This window comes from Leucopleurus acutus, assembly GCF_964270905.1.
Source record: "Leucopleurus acutus genome assembly, chromosome: 1".
Classification (NCBI taxonomy): domain Eukaryota; kingdom Metazoa; phylum Chordata; class Mammalia; order Artiodactyla; family Delphinidae; genus Leucopleurus; species Leucopleurus acutus.
The window spans coordinates 187,170,578-187,195,208 of record NC_139142.1 but is presented as its reverse complement, the minus strand read 5'-3'; the positions used below and the strand labels follow the sequence as shown (position 1 = coordinate 187,195,208).

The 24,631-nt window shown below is 44.9% G+C and overlaps 1 protein-coding gene across 1 annotated transcript in view; it reads right to left on the bottom strand.

Annotated features, from left to right (window-relative positions):
- Positions 1–23,597, bottom strand: part of ITGB1 (integrin subunit beta 1) — a 168,737-nt gene extending 145,140 nt beyond the window's left edge. Inside the window, exon 1 of the mRNA XM_082847620.1 lies at positions 23,593–23,597. The gene's annotated coding sequence lies outside the window, so the exon portion shown is untranslated. The remainder of the gene's footprint in view (positions 1–23,592) is intronic.
- Between the last annotated feature and the right edge of the window lie 1,034 nt (positions 23,598–24,631).

Here is a 24,631-nt window from a genome sequence, read left to right as displayed (position 1 = left end):
CCCCACTATTTAGTTCAGGAGATCTTTCTGAAGTGGATGGCATCACCATTCAACATGAGCTATTTCCCACAGATCCGGGGCTTTGGGCTCCTCCATTGAGAATACTACATCTGAATTTCTTTCTATGACATACACATTTCAGTACTCTAGTTTCCTTCTGATTTGACATAATTATTAAAGGGAAATCATTTATAACAGTTCAAGAATATCAACCTGCTGACTATTTTGTGCCAGAATTTCAGGCATCCTGAGCGTAGACTATGGAATCTCAAATGGTGAGAACAGATGTCAGTTCTGGGCAAGGGCAACTGCAGATCCAATGAGTCCTCAGGCCCAACCACTCCCTATGTCCAGGAATTTCTCAGAATTCACTTTCCAGGCTTGTCCTCCAACCCTGCCCTTCTGCGTGTTAATTCTAAATACAACCTTCCTTACATAAGATAAACAAGTACTCGGGATGCCATGTACAACATGATAAATATAATTAACGCTGCTGTAGGTTATATATGCAAGCCGTTAAGAGAGGAAATCCTAAGAGTTCTCATCCAAGGAAAATATTTTTTCCTATTTCTTTAATTTTGTACCTCTATGAGATGATGGATGTTCACTAAACTTACTGTGATAATCATTTCACGATGCATGTAAGTCAAATCATTATGCTGTACACCTTAAACTTATGCAGTGCTGTATGGCAATTATATCTCAATAAAACTGGGAGGAAAAAAAAATGCAGCAGTTGCCTCCTCAGGACAGATCCTTGGTGCTTCTTCTCAGTGGTGGGAAAATTTGAGAGAGTAACGGAGAAGGCCCAACCCCTGCTTTGTTGCCCTACAGCCTGTTCTGCAATCTCCACGCCTGGAAGGCACAGGGCGTGTCCTGCGGGGACAAGTTCCTCCTTGTTTCCACATGGTCTCCAGCTGGGGACAGTCATCTGTGGCCAGACCTTGAGTCATGGATGGACATGCTCACATTCGTCTTTCTTTCTCTGTGGAGTTAATAGTCAATTGTTTCTACCATTTGGATGCCACTTACTGGAAAATCATGGAACCTACAAAATTTCTATTTTTAGTTTCTTATTTTGAAAAAACCCACATAGGACAGCATTATAATCAAGTGTAGTTTCTTTCTTTTTTGCGGTACGCGGGCCTCTCACTCTTATGGCCTCTCCCGTTGCGGAGCACAGGCTCCGGATGCGCAGGCTCAGCGGCCATGGCTCATGGGACCAGCCGCTCCGCGGCATGTGGGATCGTCCTGGACCGGTGCACGAACCCATGTCCCCTGCATCGGCAGGTGGACTCTCAACCACTGCGCCACCAGGAAGCCCTCAAGTGTAGTTTCTTTTTTAAAACAGAAACTCTGTTCTATCTGCTTCCAACCTTCCACGGATGTCTACTCCACTGTTGAATCAAGCCGACCTCTGTCTTGTTTCATCCTATAGAAATTAGCTGGTTTTCCTGACAACTTAAGCTGTGCATTTTATGGTGAATTTCAGTTTCTAAGAGAGGCCTTTCTAAGAAATGAGTAACTGAAGAGAGACAGACTTAAAGAAAAAGCTAGTGTTTGGCTTCCTGAAGGGAGAGAGCTTTAACATAAGAGGGTGTGAATCATAGGGAAGCATGGTAATAAAAACAGGAGTTGGCAGGAAGGAGTCTTGGAAGGTTTTGAAGGTAAATTCCAATTAGAAGATAAAAGAAAAAGAAACCTATTGTTAAAACAAGGCTGTGTGATGATCTTTGCAGCTGGGAACATGATTAGAATGCAGAGGTGATAATAAAACACAAGTGGGGGAGGGAAACTTTAAAGAGCTGAATAAATAAAGAGGTAAGGTAAAATATTTTAAATCATGTTTAATGAGCTTGAGATTTCTAAGCCAAAAAGCAGAACTGAAAAGCGCCGAGATAAAATTTTACAAGAACTTAAATGCACCTCTTCCCTATAATGAGGTGGGGGATGGGAAGAGACAGGAGGACCCTTCTCAAAGGGCTGCGGCGAGGAGAGTCAAGGCGCGATTGAATGTCCAGTAGGTGGGAGGTGGAAGGGAGTGGGGGGCTCCCCTCGTGCCTTGCCTCCCTGCCCCTCCCTGCTGTAGCTGCTTTTCTGCCTGATTGTATGCAAAACGCCTCAAGTCATTCTTAGCCGCAGCCTCCCTGCATCCTGACTCAGGTCGCTGTGCGCTGAGCTGTGGCTGGCAGGTCAGCTCGCAGATTGACACCCTGCCACGCCATTGATTGATCTTAATCAATACTTAACCATACCTGGCGGCATATGTCACTCTATCTTTAAGATGAACGTGGTTTGTTTCACCGGCGGGATTGTAAGCACCGTGAGGACAACGGACCACAGTCTCTCCGTCTTTGTTTTTCCCACCGCACCCAACCAATTGCTATAAAAAGAGAAAGCAATTGAGAAAAACCACACAGGACGGAGAACTCTGTCCCATAGCTGTTCGTTTCTAAAGGGTCTTCAGGCAGAAGACCGTCCAGATGCGGGGCTATAGCTCCAGGAATCCTGCAGTCCTCAGACTGATCCTGATCGTCTTATGGGTCCAGGGACTGAAGAACCGTCAACACAGCGCATCTAATCAGCACTTGAGTTTTTGCTGTTTTTCTACGTGAGAGCGGGAGGGAGAGGCTGCCTTCTGTACTTCCTTCTCATTGGGGATGGTCAGCTGTGCCTCCAGTTGATGGTTTCACATTGCTGAGGAACGGATAGGGGAAGGTGGGCGCCATCACCTGATGGGGTGCTCTGGACTCATGTCTGAAACTGGGCTCCTAGCAGATGAGTTTTCCCATCCTTGGGATTCAACAGGGATTTTTCACTTAGTTTAGATAAGAAGTATGCTGGGAAGGGCCAATCATGTGCTGGTTAAACTACATAGAAACATGTGGTGGATGACATATGTGATGTTCAGACCTGTCTTCCTCTGTAACTGGCAGTTCCTCTTCATTATGACCCGGGTCACTGCTCTCAACGATCAGGTTTCTCTCCAGGTTCACATCTTGGTCTTAGCCTTGAATATTTTGTTCTTGGATTTTTGCTTTCCTAATTCTTGAGTTTCATGCAGTCTTTCCTGCTTTTCATAGGAGGGCCTTTATTAGCTCAATGCCTCTTCAAAGTGGTAGGTATTCGGACTGGCAGCAATGTTACGTACATGGCAACTGTGGATGCAGATAGGTTCTCTTTGTGCTATTCCATTCCCTGCCTTGAATCTTACTCTTTCAGCTGTCTCAGTTCTGGACCACAACACAGACTCGGGTGATTGCTGGGACAATGGTAGGGATTGTTGTAGGAAGAAGGTTTGTCTTAATCGGAGCTGAATTTAGATGGATGGATAGGATTCAGACAGGTAGAAAGGAAGAAGACACAAAGGCTCCTTCTCAGGGTTGCAGGCAGATCAGAAAGACCGTAAAGAAAAGACTGGAAAAGTGGCCGGGCTTTGGGCTGTGGATGAGCTAAATGCCAGGTGGAGGGTTTGGCCGTCCTCCCACCACTGCGACAGTCGGGGGACTGGGGAGCTGGGGGCTGGGGTAATAAACGCTTAGGAAGAAGATGAAAGTGAATTGGTATACAACTTGCTTCTTTAAATCCAACACCACACTGCTACCTGTTAGAAAGCTTATGTGGCCCAGGAGGAGGGCACTCAAACCACAGCTGGTCATCCAGCAAGAAACAGAGAAGGTCTGTGGAGATGAAGTGCACAGGAGTTTAGGAGCTGGCTTTGAAACTGCTTCCTGCACTGGACAGAAACTTAACATTTTCTATACAATTCCTATGTTAGTTTTCTCAAAGTAGGAAGACACTGAAAACTGTCCATGCCAGATCGAGGTGAATTCTGTGCATCACGATCGAACAGCATCCCGGCAAAGGGAAATGACGCCTGGGCTTTGCTCCTAATAACAGCTTCAAATTCCTATAGGACCCATTCAACTCTGGGGAAGACCTATTGACCTTTGGAAGCACATACTATGGTGATTTGGCTCAAAGAAAAAAATAAGCCTTCTTTCTGAGAACTCTAGAATATTCTTCAGTTTGGCATTTGTTCTCAGTAAATGGAGGTGCGATTCAGAAGTGAAGTAACCTCATACTCATTCTTTAGAAGACAGCAACCAAAACAGTATGTTTCATGATTTATTTTAGTTTCTCTGAAACACCAGTGCAGATCCCGCTACAGCGGCATAATGAATGGTTTGTGCTGGAACCTGCGGGGAGGACAGTGGAGGGAGTTTGGGCTCTGATATCAGACGGCCTGAGCTTGTTCTGCATCCTCCCTTTAGGTGCCTCTGTGACCTTCCAGGTCTCAGTGTCCCTTATCCACAAGTACTTGTTAGGAGGATTCCTTGAGATGGTGCTTTGAAGTATGTGTTCAATAAATATACCAATTACTAGAAGATCTATCAATGCCTTAGCAAAGCCCTTCCTGAAAAAGGACTTAGTTTTATTTTTAACAAGCAAGTTAATCAATGGGAAACATTTTGTACAAACAGGGGATTTAATATATCCCCAGATTACTGAATGCTGTAGGATACCTTGATGGAGTTGGAAGAAAACGTGTAGGGAGGTAGCACAGCCTTGCTGGATAGTTGGTAAAGCACAAATTCCACAGTCCTTTGGAAATAGGGTCCTTACAGCTCATTATCATGTATCAGGGAGGTTTTTAAAATTCCCAGGAAGGTTCAGAGGAGGGAATGGCTATAAATGTACCTGACCCCAGGCGACCCTGGCCCTGGAAGTTCGCAACAGCCTTCCAGTTGGATGGGCCAGAAGGTCATTTTTTTAAGAGAATAGGAAAGGCACTAATGTGGGAACTGCTTAGGAAAGCATGTGGTCGTTGCCATTCTGAATTCTTCTGGAAAGAGAGAGCAGAAGAATTGAATCATTTTAATGAGGGTTGCAAGTTTCAGAAGTTCAACCGGTTTCTGCATCTGGGAACCCAAGCAGAAGATCCAGGAAGTAAGAGAAAGAAATCAGGAAGAAAGATGGAACAATTGACTGGATTTTGGTGCAGTCTATTGTGTCAGTGTTAGGCTCTGTCCTTCCCTTAGTATTCTTGCGAGTTTTCTTTCCGATTTTCTTCCAGGAGTCTTCCTGTGTGTTTGGGGTTGGGGCATGTCCTTACCGATGGACCAGTAGTACCAGGTGCCTACTCTGCATCATGTGTCTCATATATATCCTCTCAGTTGATCTTCACAGTAGCCTTGTAAGGAAGAGATGAGAACATTCATTTTACAGATGAGGAATCTGAGGCTCAGAGATGGTAGGCAATTTGTTTAAAGTCACACAGCTCAGACATGGTAGGCTAAAATTCAAACACAGCTGTACCAGAGTACAATGCCTATACACTTTCCTCTACTTATTCTAGGATCTCAGAGGAGGAAAGGGGAACAGTTTATGTCAGAGGAACTCATTTTTCCAAAAGCGTCTAAGAATATGTTTTATTGCACTCATTTCTAAAGTCTAGTCTGTTCACAGAGGACTCCAAACACAGTTAACTGGGTACTACCTTCCTGCATGGAGAATAACTAGAGCAGCTCTTCAAAACCACCTGAAATGTAGGTAACTTTAGGGATGGAACTTGAAAGGGCTTGTGGTTACTAGTAAGCGCAGTAAATAAAACAGTGAAGTTCATTAGTAAGGAGAAGAGAGAGAGCTTCTGAAACATAATGTTTGAGAGTTAGGAAGGCCTAGGAAGGTAGGATAACTTGTTCCCTTGGGGATTTCAGCCAGGCCTTCGTGGCTACAGCACGGTCAGTTGTAGAGAGGTTTCAGATCTGTGTGCATGTACACTTTTGAAAAAGTTCAGTTGGTTTATTTGTAGAAAGATGCCCAATCTACAAAGGGGGCAATTTCCATTTGGAGCTGAAACAGTTATATAGAAACTGCCACAATTCAGTCCATTCACAATTAAGAAGTTGCCCTAATCAAACATCTAATCAAATTAGATATTCATGTTTCTTCTCTATTTTATTTCTATATTTAGTTTATTCCCGTCCAAAGATGTGTAACCAAAAGATTATAAAGAAGGAGAGGAAGAAAGAAAGAAAGATATTTCTCTTCTCTATATGTGCATTTTATCAGCACAGCCTCAGCTTGAGATCCCTTGGGGAAAGCCTTTCAAAACAGGCAGAATGATGTCCTTCCTGCCCCAACATAACTTCCCAGCTGGCAGGGGAAAACTACACATTGTACCCTAAATAACAACCGAGAGAGTAGATAATAATCACTTCCCAAGGGCACTCGCTTCAGCTTCCCTCAGAAAGGGCTGTATAAGCAATCTTGAAGTTACTATTAACTCTGTATTTTAGAAGAGACACAATGGATTCCTGTCCTTACTTATTAGAATGACTGTACTGCTTTTTTGCAGGTGAGTCTCCATTTTTACTTAACAAACTATAGCGCAAGTGGCCTAAGGCACGGGAACAGCCAGAGTGGAGCAGATCACATCTGGGTGAAGATTCATGAGCGGGAAGAAAAGTCTGCAGAGGGGTTCAAATTTCTTTCTTGGTCCTCCTCCCAAGATGTTCTTGTAAGTGCAAAAATCCTGTGATGGCCACAGCAGTTGGTATGAAAACCACACGTTTCGATGCAATACAACACAATTCTTATCCGGAAGCTTGTAAGAAACACGTGTCACTTTCTTAGAAGCATCTGACTGTAAGCAAGTGTAGCCTGGAAAGGCTTCTCTTGCTTTTCCCAGTACTCAGAAATGCTGTTACCCAGTCCCTCAGGTAGCTGATGTGTGAGAACTCAAATGCCCCTTTTTTTCTGTAAGAACCACACAGGCCGACATCCTCAGGGCTTCTGCAAACTGGCACAGAGTGGCCCTGCCCTGTCACAGCTCTTTAATGGACACCTTGGAGAAGGACTCATAGCTGAGCCTTGGCAGGCACCCCAAGCTTGCCATCCTCGCTGCCAGAGGGTTCTGCTAAAAAGCCAGAAGTGGTTAGCACTATTTTTGTCAAAGGCAAATAGAAAATAATAATTTCCTCAGGATACACATCCTCTCAGAAAAAAATAAAAATTCTCGTTTTGACAGAAAAAGGAAATGGATAAAGAGAGTCAGTTGAGAGTCCTCTTCGTTTCTACGTGATCAACTTTCCTCCCACCATAGCTGAGAGATCCTTACACTTGAAAGGGGTCTCCCGAGCTGGGTCAGTGCTTTCTCCACAGCTTTGATCCCTGCAGATAAGCAGTTACCTGATTTCCAACCTTGCCAAGAATGGAGATTGCCCAGCCTCCCCTGGCACCTAGCTCTGGTGCTTAACAGCTCTCACTGCCAGGAGATGCTTCCCGGGGCCACCTCCCCCCCACCCCATGTAGTAATTTGCCTCTGCTTTCTCCCACTGCCTGTGCGTCAAGGTCCTTCACAACCTTGACAGCTCAGAGCCCATCACTTCTCACACCTCCCTTTCCAGACCAAACCCAGAAAATGTTCTTTAACGTTTCCTTTGGGGTCCTAGTTTCTCAGCTGTGTCTTCAGCTTACTTCTGAACCCTGCCACATTCTACTTTTCCTCTCCTGAAGAGAGGCTGCCATGATGGGAAGATCACCCTGGGGTCCCCCACGCTCCAATTTTCGGATTTGTATTTTGGGTCCAGAAATAGCTAACTCAGGGTCACAATGGAATTTTTTGACTAGCTCCTAAAAATAGTACTGGGAAAAAGTATTTCTCAATTTTAGGTATCTATGGGAAATTAACTAAAAATTCCCCCTGTCCCCCATAGAATGTGTTAAAAATAAACAGAAGGCCCGAATCATCTATTTTCTGCTCTAAATTTTGGTTGGGTAAAAAAGAATTAAATATTGCCATTTGCAGCAACATGGATGGACCTAGAGATTATCACACTAAGTGAAGTAAGTCAGACAGAGAAAGACAAATATCATATGATATCACTTATTTGTAAAAAAAAAAAAAAAAAAAGATGCAAATGAATTTATTTACAAATCCAGAACAGACTCACAGACGTAGAAAACAATCTTATGGTTACCAAAGAGGAAACGGGGGGAGGGATAAATTAGGCATTTGGGATTAGCTAATACACACCACTATATATAAACTAGATAAACAACAAGGACCTACTGTATAGCACAGGGAACTATATTCAGTACCTTGTAATAACCTATAATGGAAAAGAATCTGAAAAAGGATATATATATGTACAACTGAATTACTTTGCTGTACAGCTGAAAATAACACAACATTGTAAATCAACTATACTTCCAATAAAAAATTGAAAAATAAGCTATGGCTGGGTTTTTGAAGGTGAAGAATCGTTATGGAGGAATTAGCATCAAACAAAAAAAAACTCATCCATAGCTTCGTATCTTGTTCTGGTGATGTTAATGTGAAAGACATAATTTATTATCCTGAAATGTTAAAATTTGACATAAATGGGTGGCCAGATAGATGGATGAGTCAAATTAAACAGGAGGAAAGAAACCAAATAGTTGCTGAAGAGTCTTGGAAAGTTCCATGGAACTGTTAGTGTTTTTCATTAATCACCAGTTAAAGCTCAACAGTTGCCCACATACATAGCTGTTCTGGAGATGTGCCGGGCCCCTTATCCAGGTCTGAACTACCTCAGGGTGTTCCTGACTCAGGAGTTTATATTCTATGAAATCTGCTTCTGCGTGGACTGAACAACTGCTTGGCATTAACTTGTCACATGTAAAGTATAAATTACTGCCGTGCCAAAGACATCCTTTAGGCTTAGTATCAGTTTCAGCTCTTGGTTGGATCCTCCCACTCTAGAAATGAACCAGTGAGACCATTCCAGATTTTCCAAGCATCTTAAATAAAGGAAATTCCAGCTCACGATGTGAAATCCTCTTGCAGAGAAAAGGAAATATGACCCAAGCTGGTGACTTATTCTGATAAATAGCTTGAAAATTCAGAAAAAAATCAGAAGGATCCTGGTTGTAAAGAAAATTGGTGATTAATTCATGAGTTAGAGCGCACTCTAAATATTCTCTTCGGAGGTTTAACTTATGTATGATAGCACATAGGTTGTTGACATGTTGTTTTAAAAAATAGGGAGTTCCCTGGCAGTCCAGTGGTTAGGGCTCAGCACTTTCACTGCCATGGCCAGGGTTCAATCCCTGGTTGGGGAACTAAGATCCTGCAAGCCATGCAGTGCAGCCAAAAAAATTTTAAAATTTTTTTAAGTTAAAAAATAATCATTGGTTACCTTTTTAGAACATTTACTTCCATGGAATAGAAAATGTAAGATGTTATCTAATTAATTCTTATGAGTGAGATCTGGTCCGTACAGAGTTGGTTAGATAAATTATCACCACTTCAAATGGATAAAAGTGAAAGAAATTTAAGAGTCCCTCTAAGGTCACAGATGACTCAGTGGTGGGGTGTTAATTCATACCCACTAGGCAGTGAGGGGACTAACATCCTATTTGTCTTCCAAAATACATTATCCAGAAGCCCTCTTACGGACAAAAGGCTTAATGTCTTTTGTTTCCCACTGCTAGGGGCTGAAGTTATTCAACCAAGAAGATAAAATCACAGACTGTAAGGGCTGAACAAATCTTGGAGAGTTTAATTCAGCTTTCCCCTTTCTGTAGACAAGGTAAATTAGGCCTCTGCAAGATTATTAAAAATCAGGTGTAATTCATGTCTACAGCCTGAGTCTTCTGGCTCCCCTGTTACACCAACTGAAAGCAACGGTGAACTTTATTTCGTTCATGGAGTCTCAAAACAAACTCAAAGTCCATTTAGGCCAGGATGGCTCTTTTCTTCTCATGCTCAACACTGCTGGTGCCTATTTTGGGGCTGACTGTTAAAAACGCTCCTCGACTGTACATAAGGTACCACGTGTTTCTTCTGGTAAATCAGAAGTCATTTTTACGTTGTATTTGGGGGCAGATTGCATCTACTAGCATGACACATTATCACAAATGTCCAATATGGCCCCCTCCCCACACAGAGGCATTCCATCCTGCCTGTTGTAGGCAACTGCTCGCAAGAAACACGCACCATGTGAAAAAGTCATTACTGCCTTGCGTAAGGAATGAAACAGATTCCATCAGCATGTCTAAGCTTTTGCAGATAACAAGACAGCAACGGCTTGGCTTACTAAGAATACTGCAGGTTTTTTTTTAACCTTTCGAAAATTCATTCTTGTCTAATGATTAAGTATGGGTAAAAGTGAGTTAAGTACTGCCTGACGGTTGGCTCAATAGAAGCTCTGTAATATCACCTCTCCTGGTCTTCTTTGATATAGAACCAGCCATCTGTATTGACGGCTTCTCTGCCTCTTTAATAAGTTGTAAATTGAGTAACATAATTCTTCCCATGTCCAAGGCTAGTCAGCCAAAATACTGTGTTCAGAAATTGGCTGGCTGTGTGTTATAACTTGTCTGTCATCACTTTCTTTCATTACAGTCCTGTGGCTGGTTTCTGGAGACTGTACGGACCTATTCACTAGAGGCTCACTTAATTTGGGTGTGTGCTACACGTTATCCTGTGCTCGTGTTAGACCAAAATGTCACATTCCACAACTGTCTCCAGATGATCACCAAGCATGGAAAAGGATCGGCTTGGGGGTTTGCCAAGGCTCCTTCTACAAGACTTGTCTATTCGCAATTGATAAGATTGATCAAATCTATCAACTTCTGTCCCTTGTGCTATTATTTCACAGAAATGGCCTATTCTTGAGCCTCGTAGTTTATTCTCCTTTTCCTTGTGAATATATGTGAAAAGAACACTTGTAAGATATAAGTCCAGTAAAAGAAAGGCCTTTCCTGTGGATTAACCTTTATTAGAGCTTTCCAGAAATGAAATGGACAACTTTTTAAGGAGAGGACGCTTGGTTGTGGAAGTATTTATAAAGAGAACAGATATCCATGTTAACCTGAAGGTTGAAATAGATACTTTCTAGAACTCCTTCTGAAGCTAAGATTTGTTGAAACTATACTTAGTTCAATGTAGGGGAGCCCAGGGAAGAGTAATAAATATAAATGGAAGGTTTTTGTTTTATTACCATAATTATTAGTTTTACTCAAAAAAGTAAAAATGTTCTTTTTTGTTTTTGTTGTTGAGTCATGTGGGATAAGGGTTTTTGTTTTGGAACAAGAAAAGGGCAATTTAGTTTGTATGGCGTATGGGAAATTATCTTAAACTGGGACACACGTCACAGATCCTTCTGTAAGAGCAGGTCAAGACTGGCTTAACGTTTCCTTAAGGAAGGAGGTACCGCTGTATAAGCCCAGGCAAAGGTAAGGTGCATCAAATATACAGATCATCTCCCTAAATATTTATGAGGCAGCCCTTTTCTTGAGCCAGCATAAACAGGTAACTACTGCATCTTCGGGTTGATGTGGTAAACAACTCAGGCATCGGCCGGTAGAGCGTATCTGTGGGCTCACAGTTGAAGTCAACCGTGCAGGGAGGAGGGACACCGAGGAAATGCAGTTTCATTTCCCAGTAACTCCTCCGATGTGAATTAAGGTGGGAGCTGAGGAGAACATCTGTAAAAACAGCAGCCTGCAAACTTCAGAAGGATGGGGACTTCAGAAGGCCCACTTCACGGCACCTTGAGTCCCAAACACTTTCTGGTTATTGTACAATATGAGTGAAAACTCCTCCAGGGATGAATCATGGTTCTAGAGTTTTAGGTAATCTCTGCATAGAACACAGAACCACAGCCGTGCTATATCACACCTATTTATTATAATAAAGCTATGTGACATCTACCAGCCTGAACACAAAGACACTGGCAACTGCATGGAAAGAAAAAATCCAAATGTTCATTCTCAGAGAATCATCACTGATGGACTTGATCTCTGTCCATCTTCGCTATAATTACAGGACAACGTTGAGCTTATCAAAGGCTCTCAGAATATCACCACCGAGATTTGTCTCTATGCCTTCATGAATACAGTGATTAATAAAGCACGTTCAAATGATTATAATCCTGGGCAGTGATCCACATGACTGTGAATTATGATTAATACCAAATAACCAAAATAATTTCTATATGGACATGTGGTCACACAGAAAGTGGTGGGCACACGGCTGAGCTTCAAGAGAAGCCTGAGATGTAATCACTTTCCTGTATTTGTGTGGTCCTGATCACATGTATGGTAAACTGAGGACAAGTCCCTCACCATCCTGAGCCTCAGTTTTCTGATCTGTGAAATGGGGACACCCATGCAGGCCCTATCTTCTTTTGGAGGCTTGTGAAGGTGGTAATCAATTATCATCTGCTTCTTCCCCATGGCTTGTCAGAAAGTCACGTATGTGAGAGAAGTGAGCGCCTGAGTGTTAGAGTGACTGCCCAAGCAAGCTTTTATGCACAGCACTGCAGGCATCCAGCCCTCCCCTGACTGGGCCTCTGCACAGTGCCCCGCATCCACTGAGCTATGGCAAGCCCTAGCAGGAGCAAGCCCAACAAATGCAAACATCCGGAGAGTTCTCACTCTCAAGTGTCTTACAGAAAATAGAGCCAGGAACTCCATCTGGCACTCCGTTTGCTAAGTGTCCCATGGATGTCAAATACCGAGAAACGTGGCTGTTTAAAATCCCAGGGAATAAGACTTCCACTCAGCAGCTTTCCAATGGACACGCACCACACTCTGTGAAGCAGGAGCCCTCCACCGCGTGGTCTGGTCACGGGGATTGCCCACCAGCCCTCCCCCACCCCCACCCCCAGCCCGGCCTCTGCTTCGAGGGACAGAGACGCCTGGCTGATGATGCCAGGCTGGTCAGCTTCTGCGGCGTGTTAATACGCTGGGCGCCGATAGAGGGCAGTGTTGTACGTCTGCAAAAGCCCACGCTCCACCACCTAACAAGACCACCTAAGCACATAACTCCGGTCCTCCTGCAACTCCAGCACCAGTTTATTAACGAACAGGAGCAATTAAAGCAACTACGCCACGAAACAGATGGCTTCTGGTCAAAGCTCATTATTGCTACATCACCACTTTGATACTGGAAAGGGCTTCATAATAATTCATCATTATTCCTCACCAGTATTTCTCTGCAGAAGGCCACATTAGCCTCACTTTTCAGAAGACAGATCCAGAGAGGCTAACTGCATGGTGCGAGTCTTTCAGTCCAGAACCAGACAGAGCTAGAAAGAACACTCGGGGTTTCTGCATTATGCTGGGGAGTTCTCAAAATGCTGTCTTGGAATGAAAACCACCCATGGCCTTCCTTTGCTCATGATTAATTGGGAATGGTTGTCTGGCTTAGCGAGTCACTGGGACTTCACAGATGGGACCCCTTTCCCCACTGTACCCTAACTGCCATTTATCTCAGTTAAGGTTGATAACTGGTGACCAAACCAGCTAATTAAGCCCATTCTGCAGCACAAGGAAGGGGTTAGAGGGGGATGAGAAACAGACACATACAATGGAGCCAAAGAGTGTAACTGATTCAAGTGATTAGGGGTATCAAGAGTTTCATCCTTCAGTGTTTCCTCCCTGCTATGAGATAACTGAGAACAGCTTGTCCAGAGCTCAGGAGCTGTCAGACCTCTCTCTTGCACTCTCCCACCATCGACCCCTGACTTCTACAGAATCTCCTTTTGCATCCAACATTCTCAAGGCGTTGAATCACTTTTTGGCTAAGTGTATGTTGGCTTTGGTGTCACCTACACACAGAGCCTTGCTGCTTTGTTTGAGGCCTGATGACACATTCTCTTATGTAATGTGCTGGCAGTCAAGTAAGACTCGAAACTTCCCTGTTATGTATGAAGTGTCATCTCTAAGGTGGAGACTTTCTTGCAAAATGGCATTGATAATAAATTGATAAGTGGAATCGGCTGACAACAGCACTGTAACAATTCAGGCTCCTCTCATTGCCAATTTATCTCTAAAACACCGTTAGGCTAAAGAAGGCTTTCTGGCCTAAGTAAGTGCCGTTGTGTATTTCGGAATGACAGATTAAAATAAGGATTTGCAGTCAAACCCTGCCAGTAAGCGTGCACTTGTCGCTTGTTGCAAAGTGGTCGAGTGGAGCACAGGGTCAGGCCTGGATGCTGGCACACCAGGCAGCGTAAGTATCTGGTTTGGGGCTGTGAAAAATTTCTTTCTCTGGTGGTAGCTCTGTCTGGCACCTCCTTCAACCACCTAAAAAGACTGTTGGCCCCCAGATAATCAAGTGTTACTTTCGCTCTTACTAAGCGCTGTGCCAGTCTCGGGGCAGTCGGAAAGGGTGGAGGAAAACATGGTGCTTTGATGGCTCTGGCCTGGTCTAAAGGGACACACCCAAGTCTGAAGAGTTTGTACCCACATCCTTTCCACTACAGCTGGGTTGCTTGTGGCAATCAATTTTGCAAGATCTGTTGGAGGCAGTGCCAGCCAGTACTCAACTGGATCTCGATATAAATGGGCATTGCTGAGACCACTAGAAAACCATTTCTAGTGGTCTCAGCATGCTGGGGGCTTTCTGAGACCACTAGAAAACCATTTGGCCCGAAGTCTGGACAAGTTTCTCTGATCCAAAATGGCACCTTGTATCCAGATGCCTTGGATGCAGCCAACTGTTTCATCTCAAGACATCATCAAACATCAGACACAAAAGAACTCTCAAAGCTGATGTAGTCCAACTGCTCAGCTCACTTTATGCACAAGGACACTGAGGTTCAGGGAAGTGCAGACTTGTCCCAGGTTGAGGCGATGGGCGGTAGAGAACAGACTCTGCTTCCGGCGTCAGAGATTCAAGTGTGACTCCTCCAGTTGCCCTTGAACAGACCTCTCTGACACTTGCATTACTCTTTGATACCTTTTGAGCTGTTGAGAAGATGACACGGATGAGCACTCTTATTTCTGTGTGCCTCAGCACTGCCCGGAAGACTTGATAGACATGCTGATTCTGGACTCCCTGCCAACCCTCCAGCAGAGGTTCAGAGTCAGGTTTCCATGGGTCTGTCTTTGAGGAGCACGGTGAAGACAGTTATGATCTTTGCTGTCTCAGTGTGGCATGGCATCCCGTTGGGTTTCTTCACTCTGTTTTCTAGGTGTGATCCCGAGAATATAGCCTCACTTTACTAAGTAGGAATAATGGTTGGCTTCATCCACCTTCCATTCCATCTCCATCTCTCCTCCCTTTGCTCTATTCAGGATATAGACATACACAGCCTGTCTAGCTGCTTGCCTTATTAAGGCCGCCAGAAGGTCTGACCTTGCAAGTAAGTGTGAACCCATGCCAACTTCATGGAGCATGGGCCATTCATTATGTCCTGGCTTGCTTGCTATGTTCCATCACGAGCATAGGACTAGACACAGTGGGACTTCCATTCAAGTGTCTTGTTGATGAAGATGTTACATGGTACCCATAAAATCCTGGTGCTTCTCCATGGTCTAACACTTAACATTGTCCACGTAACAGAACACACTTGTTAATTGGTATTTAAGGACAAACGCATGTACATTTTCTAGGCCACCCCAGTGGCACTCAATATATTTTTATCTCTGATTCTGACCATAACAAATTTTCTACCATTCTTCTAGAACTAGAAAGATTAAAGTCAATGACAACAATTAGAAGATCATTCACTATGTAGTTTCTCTTTTGCCTATAATTTGAGTTATTTATGTTTAAAATGACATACTTCAAAATAGTTCAACACTGTCCAAACACATTATAAAGACCTAGAATTTCTTTTTTAAAAATGTTCTGATTTTGTTTATTGAAAAGACAAAATTACAATCAAGGAAAGTTGAAGAGAAAATAATCCATTATTTAAGCACGTCAGATGATTGTATCCTTTTCAGTTTCCTTTCTGTCCTTGTTCATAGCCTTGCAATTCAAGAAGGTTTGTTTTCTAGTCTCAGCTCAGCTATTAGCAAGTATGATCCTGAGAAAGGAGCTTATTTCTACTTTAATAAGTAGAAATAAATGTCCATCTCATTCATGTCATGGGGTGGTTATGGGAACCTGGGACTCATACAGGTGAAAATGGTTTGCATATTATAAAGTGCCTTAAATGCCAAAAGGATTGTTATTTTGATCAAAGGCTCTCATTTCATGATGATGTTCTCCATCTCTTTAAAAAGCTACTGGCATCTGTTTTTAGAGGATGACAAAGGTAAAATGAAGACAGATGAAAGGATCTGTAAAAATTTCAGAGTATTTGACCCAAAGAGGAAAAAGCTGAAAAGCTACTTAATATCTGCAAGGATGTGAAGTCCTATGATAAAGTGTGAGTGGGAACCAGCTGTTACTTATCTCTTCAGAGGTCAAATAAAGAAGTTACGGGCTTCATTTTGAAGAGGGTATTTAAGTTTTCTTAAGATCAACTTCCTGACTGTAGGGATTTTTAGCAACTGGAAAGGGCTAGCATAGCACGAGCCTCCTGCCTTGTGTCTTGAAGAATGTTACGTTTGTCTGTTGTCATATACAAAATACCCCCAAACTTCATGGTGTGAAACAAGCAAGCACAGTTTTATGATGCTCCAGGATTCTGTGGGTCAGGGATTCAGACAGGCCACAGAATGGTTTGTGTCTGCTCCACACTGGCTGGGGCCTCAGTGTGGAAGATTCAAAGGTCTGGGAGGAACTTACACGATGGGTCGGAATCATCCATAGGTGTCTTCACTCACATGTCAAAGTTCTGGGGTCATGTTGGGCATCTGTCTCCATGTCCAGTTCAGATGTCTCCAGGTGGTCATTGCATTGGCTTCTCCAACATGGCAAACTTGGGGTGGCTGGACATCTTACATGTGGCTCTGGGCTCCAAGAACAAGTACAAAAGCTGCGTGGCTTTGAAATCACAATGTCACTTGTGCTCAACTAGGATGGTGGAAGTAGTCAGAATACCATATCCAGATTCAAGGGAAGGGAATGCTGATGTTACTTCTCAATGGCAGACTGTTGAAGAATTTGCAGCCATGTTTGAAAACCACCACGAAGAGCTGACTGTAATTCATTTATTCATTCAATCAACCAGCATTTCTCAAGCACAGATACCAGGTTCTGGGCTGGGAGAGCTAAGAAGAGCTCAACACATCCCTGCCAGCCTGGAGGAGTCTCTGGGCTGATGGTGGTGGAGAAGGGGGCAGAGTCAAGGTGATAAACTTGGGGAGGGACCCTGTGAAGCCCACTCAGGTTTTCTACCACGAAGACCCTTCTCTCTGGGACTGAACACTCTAGGGGAAAATTCTTAGTCCTTCTGAATCCAACTAAGCTTCAAGTAGTTTTTCCATTTGTTTTTACTTCTAGCCTTTGGCTTGTGCTTTCTGGGTTTCACAATCCAGGGATCCCTAATCTTTGGCAATGAGTCCCATTCTAAACGTAAACAGATGGAGAAAGTGCCAGCTTGGAACATGCTGACACTGGTTGGGCAAGTGCAGCTGCATTAAACAACTCGGTTTGCTGAGCTCTTTCCCATAGGACTCAGAAGTTTCACACTTGGGAGGCACACAGCTAATGGCTTTCACAGGGTCCACCCAGGAAGGGCTGGGTGGCTCCAGCTCAGTTCAGTAGACATTTGTAGAGCAGATAAGAGCCCCGTTGGTGAGCTTTCAGGGGAATACACCAGGTTAGCCGTAGTGACCTTTAATTATTTCTTTTATGTTCTCCAGCTTTTCGCAGGGCAGATAATACAATGAAGTTACCTCAAACCGAACTCCTGCTGCCACCACTTAAAATAACTTCGTGACTGAGACGAGCCCCACTGACTCAGAATCAGATTTCGATTTGTTCTGTCTCTTCCCCATCCTGCCTTCTTGGCACAGAGAAGGGCTGGATGAGCTCAGTTCACTTTCCAGCCCAGTGCAGGGCTTCTGTTTTTTGCTTTCCTCGGTCAGGGCCAGAGGAAGTAACACTCCATTGCTGGTGGTGAGAGGTGTCTGTCCAAAGCATCACTTACCCCAAAATCTCTCCCTCTGGCTGAACAAAATGTTCATCAGTAACTAATGTGCAGTCCCCATAGTCTTGCGGCACGGTTGCCTCTGGAAGGTTTGGTAAAAGTAAAATGCCCCCTGGTTACGTGGATAAACTCATGAACAACAGTGGCCATAATAACCAACATGTATTGAGCACGCAGTAGGTGCTTGGCTGACGTCTTTTCTTGCAATACCTCATTAAATCCCTGTATGAGTGACAACTTGATGAGTCAGTCACTTTAGTTATCCTTGTTTCATAGATAAGAGCACTGGGGCTCAGGAGGTGACATAGTTTGCCAAAGGTACTGCGGATATGCTATCAGAGCCAGGAGTTGAACCCAAGTCTGTCTTACTCCAAAACTCTTGTTTATAACCACTGCACAGCAGTTACACAGCTGGCAAAGAGTGGGAGTTTGGGAGTTTGGGATACTACCTGGCAGGTATGTGTTGATCGTGTGGTCTGGGGTAGGAGAAAGAACATGGTGTTCTTCCTTAAGGACACACTAGGGACACCAAGAAGATGAAAAAATAGAATGTGGGGGATGCTGAGCATAAACCCAGATATTTAGCATTTATTGAACACCTACTATGTGTAGGTACACAGTGAAGTCAGAAGTAGTGTACAGGGACCAGCAGGAGTCACTTATGAGAGACAGGAAGAAGACCTTTCGTCAGCCTCAAGAACAACAGTGTGGGTGCTTTCTCCTCTGGAAGACCTAAGCACCTTGGGGTCAACCAAGCTACTTAGAGATCCCAGTCCTCGGGGCTCCACACTGGACCTGCCAGACCAGCTGCACCCCCAGTCTCCCTGACTCAGCCCCTGAAGTCACAGAAGATGTCTGTAATATTTGCGTGGAAGAAATAAGAAGCAAAAGCAGGACCTCAGAGCCCTGGGGGCAGCGACCTTCTGCAGAGTGGCCTGGAAACCCACAAGAGCCCCCTGTGGGAGCGGCAGGAACTTTGCTGTGGACACAGTGGATGGAGCAGCTGTGCCCTTGGAATGTTGTCATCTGGGGCTTGTCCCTGATGGACTGGAAGTACTTTCCTCCAGTGAGAGCACAGTGGCAACCAAGAGAATCGATGGAGCGAGGGGGCTCGGAGGTGCTGGAGGAATCATACATATTTTATACTGTGGAATCGAATGGGAAACGCAAAGTGATTTCTTTTTCAAATGGAAGTGGCGGAGACTTGATTTCATTTAAGATTAATAGGCGCACTGCCCAGTCATCAGAACTTGGAGACAAAGCAAGATAAACAGCCAAGATGCTGAGGCACGAAGATGGAGCTGGGACATCCAGAGCTGCAAAGGGGTGTTTGGGCACCAACACCACAGGCCACGAGGTGGGTTGACGGGCAGGCACCTCTTCGTTCATATAATATGTTCCCTGAAAGTGTGGAGAGGCTGGCACATTATTTTCAAAGCACCAGGAAGATTCTGGTAACGCTTATGAAGTTACTTATATAATGTGAATGATGACGCTCCAATAGAGTCTGTGTCCTGGTGAGTTTGGCTGGCAAAACAAAACCAGGGCTGAAGTGCGGGTGCCAATTGGTGGAGGAAGCATGCACAATGGGCTCATTCCTCCCCTGCCCTCAGTGGGGACCACCAGCCTGGATCATTCCGGAGCGCTAAGCATCTAGGCTGTTCGCAGAGATAGGCAGGAACAGATATCTCGTTCTTTCTTTGGGAATTTCCTTTCATGCTGAGTAGCCTCTGAAGGCAAATGGAAGGTGATTCTCCAGGCCACCCTTTTGCTTGATCTATTTCCAAACACTGTGTCTCTGCCTCCACTTCCTGCTAGTTTCTATGAAAGGAGCACGTGGCAGTGCTTCCTTTAGCCAATGCCTCTTTCTCCTTTTGAGATCTGACACATCCTTAGGAAGTCAGTTCAGAATTTACAGTCAGGGCAGGAGTGGGATCAGCACACCCTTTGCGAAAGGGAGGCCGACAGGGTGTAGTGACCATAGGGGTTTTCCCTGCACACAAGACAGGCATCCAGGAAACGCTCCCATTCTGCTCACCCTTTCTTCCCATGAACTATCCACAGACTTGTGTCGTCACATCCTGCGTGTCGGTCCCGCCCTGGGCGGCATGAGGAATAGGAGATAAGCTCACGTTTCCTGCTTGCCATGTACGTGAAGACTTCCCATTTTGTCTCTTGCCCTCATCATGCTAACATGTGCCCAGCTCCCTGCTGTGCTCATGCCCATGGGGGAGCTGGGCTGTTGGCACTGCCCCCTGCAGCTCTAGAAAGGAGGAGCATCAATCAGGTGACCCTGGACCTCGGGGAAGCATGGCCTATTTGGGAGTCACTTAGGAGAAACAATTAGAGAGCAAAGCAAGACCGAATATGTCCTTCCAGGGTCCCTCTGCACTACCACGCCTGCCTGCCCAGAGGACGTTCTCTTTTTCAGTCATGCGCACTGTGAACCTCACGTCCCTCTCACCTGCAGGAGAAGTGCTATTGTGAGTGGGCAGTGTGATGCCAGAGGCTCTGCAGCTTCTGGTGCTTCATGTCACCTGCAGGTCCTGGACATCACCTTGTCACCCATGGGGACTCCTCCATCAGTGCTGCCAGCCACCTGTGGCATAAAGCTCAGGACAGGGCTGCCCTTTCCTTCAGGTTCAGTCAACCCAGAAAACCCTCACCATCCTCCACTCAACTGAAAAACGAATGAAATGAAACACCAAAAACCACACTCAATCCCAGGAAGCAACGGACATGTGGGGCTAGGTTGTTGGAGATGATGTCACCTCCCTCTCAACTGCCTTGTTCCGGTTTTTTGTTTTTTGGTTTTTTTTTTTTTTGCAGTACGCGGGCCTCTCACTGTTGTGGCCTCTCCCGCTGCGGAGCACAGGTTCCAGATGCGCAGGCTCAGCGGCCATGGCTCACGGGCCCAGCCGCTCCGCGGCATGTGGGATCCTCCCGGACCGGGGCACGAACCCATGTCCCCTGCATCAGCAGGCAGACTCTCAACCACTGCGCCACCAGGGAAGCCCTCCGGTTTGTTTTTTAAACAACATGGGAGATTCTTGGTTACAACCACAAGAAGAGAGGAAACGTACCACCATGTTGGCCAGGATCAACATTCCCCTGCTTTTCCCCAGTGTCTTCCACCTGCCGGCCCAGTGCTCCTGTGCCAGGGGACCCGTGGCATTCATGACACGTGTCTGTGGGAGGGTGGGCATGGACACGGGGAGGGCTGGGCCCACACAGGCCTGGCCACGGCAATAGAACGGGGCAGAGAAGTTCACTCATTTATAAAATGGGCCCCACTTTTCTTGCAGGAGGTCATGTGTGCACAGCACCTGGATGGGGTGGCACTCAGTTCTGGCATTTCCAATCCTACAGGGGCAGCGCTGGGGTCCCTGCTTCCCAGGGGTCCTGAGCCACCTCCCATGGTACACGTTTCCACAGGTGGTCAGCAGGCCGTAGGCCAGGGACATGAAAGCATCTCCTCTCCCAACACTTCATTTTCTCCTTCTGCCCCTTTTTCTTCATTCTTCCCCTTCTCTTTTCTCTCCCTTCCCCTGCCCAATCAATTTCCCCTCCTCACCCAGTTTTTTGGAACCAAGAGACCTGGCATGCCACCATCTCTTTGTGACCTTAGAAAAGGCCTTCACCCCCTTGGGATTCACATCCTCGTGTGTAAAAGCAGGAGGCTGGACCATGGCTGGGGAAGACAACCTCAGGGCTGATCTCGTGGACATGTTGACCCAGGGCCATGAGTCTTCTCCAAACTGCCCTCCCAGCTACGTGGGTGGCTGCCGGGGGTGCCCATGGACCCCGGGCTCCATTCACCAAACTGCTAAAGTCAGCTCTAACTGAATTTTTTTTCTCTCTCCTGCTCACAGAAGGAAAGCAGTCACCAATCCAAGCTGCTGAGGCAGTGTTTTCTCTCTGTCACAACCAGAATGCATGCCATCCTCTGCTAGGCACACCTCGGGCCAGTGCTGGGGGGTGACCTTGGCCCAGCTCCCTGCTTTGCCTCAGCATCTGAACCGAGCCAAACAGGAGCCATAAAAGGGCTGCAGGGCCAATGAAGTAATGTCTGAAAACATTTGTGGGATCTTTCGGTTTCCCAAAGCGTTTTTCTAATTCCAGAAGGAGACTGTCCCTTTAAAAAAAAACGAGGCCATTTGGGGGGGGGTGAATTTAGAGCTGTGCACAATAATCCCATTGTCATGCTGTAGTTGAATCCACAATCCTGGGCAGGGCCAAAATGTAATCACTTCAATTATTTATCAGAAAAATTGTCTTTCTCATCTCCATCCATATGTTGAAATGGTTTTCTAATATGGTTTTAAAAATATGCCCCAGTTCATGGTCCCAACTTCCAGGAATCACTGTGTCCCCATCAGCTGACAGCATCAAATCAGTTGGCTCCAAAAAGCACTCCTGCTTCAAAAAGCCTGACTCAGCCTGGCCTTAGAGGATGCTCCTGCGGGACGCAGGTCTGGACTCAAACTGGTATTTTCAACCCTGGGCAAGTTTCAGCAAAGTAAGGTTGGGACGATGGTGATGCTCTTGTGATTAATCTCCTACACGAAAGATTGAACAGGAAGTTAACTTGGATTTCTTAGAAGCTGCCAAGGCTTAAGAACCTTGGTTTTAGTGAGAATTTCAGATGCAAGACCTGCCCAGGGCATTTGCAGGACCGTGACTTAATCATTGTTTTTCCTTTATTGTCCACAAGAATCTGGGGAATGAGGTTGATGTCACCAGCGAATTTTCCAAATTGTCCACAGGCCTCCAATGACATGAATTTGTTCCAGTGAAAAGTGTGGGCTCCTTGGAATGTCTCAGGATGTGGAGGATGTGTGGATGCTGGTACCTCACCAGCTAAGCCCCGTCAGCAGGCTGCAGGATCCGGAGCACGTGTTGGGGACTCTTGGAACTCGGGCCTCAGATCAAATAGGGTTATTGTGTTGAGCTTCATAAGACTGCCAATATTCAAATAGTTTTTTAACTTATAAAAATGGTACTGTCATATGGTTTGACCTAATGTGTGCCCTTGACACTTGAATGTGACCTTCTTCTTTGATGGTGGCCGAAATACCCACTGTGGCATTTAGAATGAAATCGTACTCATGCTCAAAGCTCCAGTCTGATTCATAAAGCATCCTCAACCCAAGTTACCTTAGTCCTGAAAATTCCCCTAACGATTTCCCCCCACCCCAATCAGAGCTAACCTCTCCATCCTGGCGTTTTGCTGATAGTCGGCTAACAGTTCTTATAAAATATATACCTCTAACTATAGCTATTTGTATTCATGAATGCCTATTAAAATGACAAATTATTTTAGGATGTGGTCCATCATAAACATCTTTGCATCTCTTAGATGCCTTTCCACATAGGCATTATTAATTATTTACTGGTTGGCTACCTGAATCTCGAAGCTTTTACTAATGTAACAAAACTGATTACTACCAGTCAGCTCTTTCAGAATTTATAACAGGGCTATAGATTTGCTTCATGTAACAAAAATGATTATAGTCTTTTAATATTAGGAATAAAAAGATTGTTGCCTTTTTTTTTTTAACATCTTTATTGGAGTATAATTGCTTTACCATGGTTAGTTTCTGCTTTATAACAAACTGCATCAGGGGCTTCCCTGGTGGTGCAGTGGTTGAGAGTCCGCCTGCCGATGCAGGGGACACGGGTTCGCGCCCCGGTTCGGGAAGATCCCACATGCCGTGGAGCGGCTGGGCCCGTGAGCCATGGCCGCTGAGCCTGCGAGTCCGGAGCCTGTGCTCCGCGACGGGAGAGGCCACAACAGTGAGAGGCCCACGTACCGCAAAAAAAACACAAAAAAACCCCCCAAAGTGAATCAGATATACATATACATATTCCCCATATCTCTTCCCTCTTGCGTCTCCCTCGCACCCACTCTATCCCACCACTCTAGGTGGTCAAAAAGCACTGAGCTGATCTCCCTGTGCTATGCAGCTGCTTCCCACTAGCTATCTATTTTACATTTGGTAGTGTATATATGTCCATGCCACTCTCTTACTTCATCCCAGCTTACCCTTCCCCCTCCCCATGTCCTCAAGTCCATTCTCTAGTAGGTCTGCGTCTTTACTCCCATCCTGCCCCTAGATTATTTATGACCTCTTTTTTTTGTTTTTTTAGATTCCATATATATGTGTTAGCATAGGGTATTTGTTTTTCTCTTTCTGACTTACTTCACTCTGTATGACAGACTCTACGCCCATCTACCTTGCTACAAATAACTCAATTTCGTTTCTTTTTATGGTTGAGTAATGTTCCATTGTATATATGTGCCACATCTTCTTTATCCATTCATCTGTCAATGGACACTTAGGTTGCTTCCATGCCCTGGCTATTGTAAATAGAGCTGCAATAAACACTGTGGTACATGACTCTTTCTGAATTATGGTGTTCTCAGGGTATATGCCCAGTAGTGGGATTGCTGGGTCGTATGGTAGTTCTATTTTTAGTTTTTTAAGGAACCTCCATACTGTTCTCCATAGTGGCTGCATCAATTTACATTCCACCAACAGTGCAAGAGGGTTTCCTTTTCTCCACACCCTCTCCAGCATTCATTGTCTGCAGATTTTTTGATGATAGTCATTCTGACTGGTGTGAGGTGATACCTCATTGTAGTTTTGATTTGTATTTCTCTAATGATTAATGATGTTGAGCATTCTTTCATGTGTTTATTGGCAATCTGTATATCTTCTTTAGAGAAATGTCGATTTAGGTCTTCTGCCCATTTTCGGATTGGGTTGTTTGTTTTTTTGATATTGAGCTGCACGAGCTGCTTG